The sequence below is a fragment of the Frankliniella occidentalis genome, unplaced genomic scaffold (genome assembly GCF_000697945.3).
Source record: "Frankliniella occidentalis isolate FOCC.00 unplaced genomic scaffold, Focc_3.1 Scaffold184, whole genome shotgun sequence".
Taxonomy (NCBI): Eukaryota; Metazoa; Arthropoda; class Insecta; order Thysanoptera; family Thripidae; genus Frankliniella; species Frankliniella occidentalis.
This window is the reverse complement of record NW_026267310.1, coordinates 341,941-345,627: the sequence shown is the minus strand read 5'-3', so window position 1 is coordinate 345,627 and position 3,687 is coordinate 341,941. Positions and strand designations below refer to the sequence as shown.

The 3,687-nt window shown below is 53.4% G+C and overlaps 1 protein-coding gene across 1 annotated transcript in view; it reads right to left on the bottom strand.

The window, feature by feature from the left end:
* The window catches only part of LOC113203786 (myb-like protein B), a 26,780-nt gene that overhangs the window by 20,087 nt on the left and 3,006 nt on the right, over positions 1–3,687 (bottom strand). The window lies entirely within an intron of this gene.

Sequence of the window (3,687 nt, the reverse complement as noted above, 5' to 3'; positions counted from 1 at the left end):
GTTAGTGTTTCAGGAACTCCTCCGCTGAGCACCGCCTAATATTGGACGCACAATCTGTACGAAGGGTTCAACATAGGTTCAACACACGTACAAGTGCACAATTACCGAGTTGAACTTTTAAGTATTCAACTTGTTGAACAGTTGAACACTCTTACACGTGTTTACCGGTTTAACACTCTGTTTATCAGTGAGGACAGAGGGACGAACTGCTGGACGTCGAGGTCAGTCGTCTCCTCAAGGACGAGATGGAGATGAGAGGTAACATCAATAACATCATGATGATGAGAGTGCTCGGGGGTTTTACCCAATCTGTGCTGGACCAGGCACCAGGCTCGCTGCGCGGCGGTCCCCCAAAACGAAAAAGCAAAAAAACAAACAAAAAAAAAAACAACACACATTCTGTGTTTTATTTTCGTCCCCGAGGGAGAAAGACCGTTTCTTGTGAGTTCGTTCGTCGACTCACTCGAAAAAAAAATAATAATGACGTAAAATAATGGATACACATGTTTGTGCCAAAGAGATGGGATTGTAGGCCCTCGCCGCGTAGGCCCTGAGGGAGACCGGGAAGGGGGGGAGGGGGTGAGGCCGGACTCGGCTCAGCTCTGGTCGCCAACCCCTTGTGCAGAGCGTGTCCGAGCCTGTGTGTATGTGTGTGTGCGTGCGCGCGCGCGCCTGCACGTCCATCTCTGTTTGAGTCCGACCCGAACAAGTGTTTGGGACGGCCATAGGGCAAAGGGCAACATCCTGCCAATGCCGGCGCGTTTGCTCGTTAGCGGCGGCTCCGAAACAAGAACCAGTAGTAGTGGCAGTGGCCATACAACGAACTGCGCAGTTTGGTTCGAGGTTTTGGGCAGGTGTGAGCAGGTGGTGCGCGGCACAGGGCGTTGGGGTTGGGCTGAGCAGGTGCGGGGCGTGGGGCTGGGCAGGTGCACGTCGTGTTATCCTGCGTTACATGCGGCACAATAAAAGCTCACTCCCAATCGGATTGCGCCCGTAATGTTTTGGTAAACAGCCGACCTTGTAGTAAATTTTTGCTCGGCGCCGCTGGTACCGACAACAAACCTTGTTTCTACGCATTCCGGCCCTCCTTTCTGTAGGTGTCCTTTTTCCGTTTTAACTACCCCCGTAAATGGGCTAACTAACCTTGCGCAGCGCGCGCGCGCGGGACGCTCAAACGGTTGCAGGGGAGACTCGCCAGTGTCGTTTACAGAAAAGAGAGGAGTTGTTGTTCGCCTCGCGGTCCGCGGCTCGCAGGAGCAGGCCGCCCAGGGCTCCGGGCGGTGGCGAAGAATGGCGTCATTAGGGCAGCAAAGTGCCGTCCCGCCCGTGACAGCGGGTCCCGCGCGCGGAGTTGATTAGAAGAGGGGGGAGGAGAGGGGGGAAAGAGCAGGGCAGGACGTTGCACTTCTCGGCCCAGAAAATATGCTCTGGGATGAGGAGGGTTCACGCCGGGCCTTGCTCGGCTGCCGGGGGGACAATGGAGTGTCGTTGACATTTGTCCACGCCCGGCGAGACACCCGGGCACCCGTGGGAGAGGAAGTGGGGGAGGGTGTGGGGAGAGAGGGGCGTGAAATTTCAGCTCTATTTTCGTGTTGGCTATCTGTCTCTCTCTCACACTCGGCTCTGCTCTGGTTCTGTCCCTCACTCTGCTCAAACTTTCCCGTTGGCGTGTGTGGTGTTGCGGGCAGGTTACAGGGTACATAGCAGATCAAGCGCTATGCCCTTTGTTTTAAATCCTTTTGAAATTTTGGAACGTCTTGCTCATTTTTTCGAGAGAAAAAGAAATCACGTATAAAAGTGTTTACTCAGTAAACAGTAGAGGGCTCCGTTTTGTTTAGGGGACCCACCCCGCACCCCGTCCCCAAGCTCTCTTGGCCAAACCGTCGCCTCCCCGTAGTCCCAGGCGGTCTGATATTAACTTCCGAGACGGGGCATCGCGGGGGAGGGGGTGGGCAGGGGCGGGCATCTTGTGTGTACCGCGCCTACCCCCTCTCCATGGGACAACTTTTGCGACAAGGGATCAACTGCGACACACGTACCACTAGTGAGGGGAGTGGGGGGAGGGAGTGGGCAAGACATGGCGGCGAAGAATAGAGGGTTAGAGAGCGACAGCGGTATTGGGGAGGTGGGGGGCAGGCGCGAGGGGAGGAGGCGGCTCATTTTAATTTCGGCCACCTCAGCAGTCTTTGACGTGCCTCGCCCTCGCTCGCCTTTTCTCTCTCCTAGCTAGCGAATAAATCACGATGATGTCAGCTGTGCGGTCGGCTGTCTCTACCCCCCCAGCCCAGCGACACTCCAACGATGCACGGGATCCGGGTTGGGAGCGCAGTCACAGTTCTTACAATTTTCTTCACACGTAAAAAGTCGTTTTTCGTCTTAAGTAAACTAAAATAGTGCACCAGAAATTTTATTCGAACAAGAATAATTTACTTTTAGATACAAACAATTTAATAATTGAAAAGAAAATTTCTATAAAATTTTTGCATTGTTGTTGAAGGAGAAAATTAAACTAGTGAAAAGACGAGTACTAATGTAGGTGGCTGTTTCTGGTTGTAGTGTATTGAATAGAAACTGATTCAGGATAACCTGGCATATTCACGCCGATGAACGTGGAAGCTTCCCCTCACATCAACATCCCCCATCTCCCTTCTGCTCGTGAACCGGTTTCCTCCGCGCAACGTCTGGACTTGCGTTCGGTCTAGAGAGTGTAGCGGAAGTGGTGGAGTCCTCCGAGGGCAGAAGTTATGTAGCTAGCTCGTTCATAAAGGGTGGAGTCAGAATGTACAGCCCCCTTGAGCAGCGAGCATGGCGTAGAGGGGGAATCAGGGAGGGCGATAGGAATAGAGAAGAGAGGGAGGGAGGAGGAGGCAATCTGCCGCGCCTCAGTAAGCGCAGGGAAAGGGGGAGGAAGAGAGTAGAGGAGGGGGTTTGCGTCCGAGAAAGTGAGATCTTAGCGTTAAATAAAAGAATGAGCTGGTGAAAGCGAATTTTGTTTTCAAAGGAGTTTTACGCCCTCAAAGCGTGCGCGGATAGGATATTGTATACACTTCCGTGGAAGGGGGAAGGCGGCCACAATAAATGGGTGGTGGACGACGCTTTCCGTTTCCAATCATCGCATAAGTAATGAGAAAAGATTATTATTCATAGAAAAAACTGCGCCATTTCATTCAATTTTATTTAAGCGAAAGCGTAGGAGCCTGGAGCAGATTTTTGCGGTCTTCATATTTACTGAACACAATTATCAACACGCAGACTAACGATGCCATATTGTAAACAAGACCAAAGTAATTGTTGGGTGTCCGAAACTGTTCCAGCCCGTAATTAGGTTACTCAGTGCAGTGAGTGGGGCCATGCTGTTTTCCCCCCTCCACCTATGCCTCTCCCTCTCCTTACGCGACGGGTTGCTGCGGGGAGTGGCGTGGCGAGGCGCGCGACGCCGCTGCTGTCCCGGTCCAGACACCCATCTCCCCCAAATAACCAGACTCCTGGGAGGTCGTTAGACGCGTCCTCCCTCCTCCGCGTGCGCGTCCTTCACCCCCACCCCTTTCTCCCCTTTTCCAACCCCTTCCCCCCTAACCCTTCCCAATTTAACCTCGTCAACCTGCCAAGCGGATTTTCACGTGCCAGCGGCGGGGTGGCGTCCCAAGCAGCAGGAGCACGATGTGAAAGGCAAGGCGAGGGGGGGGG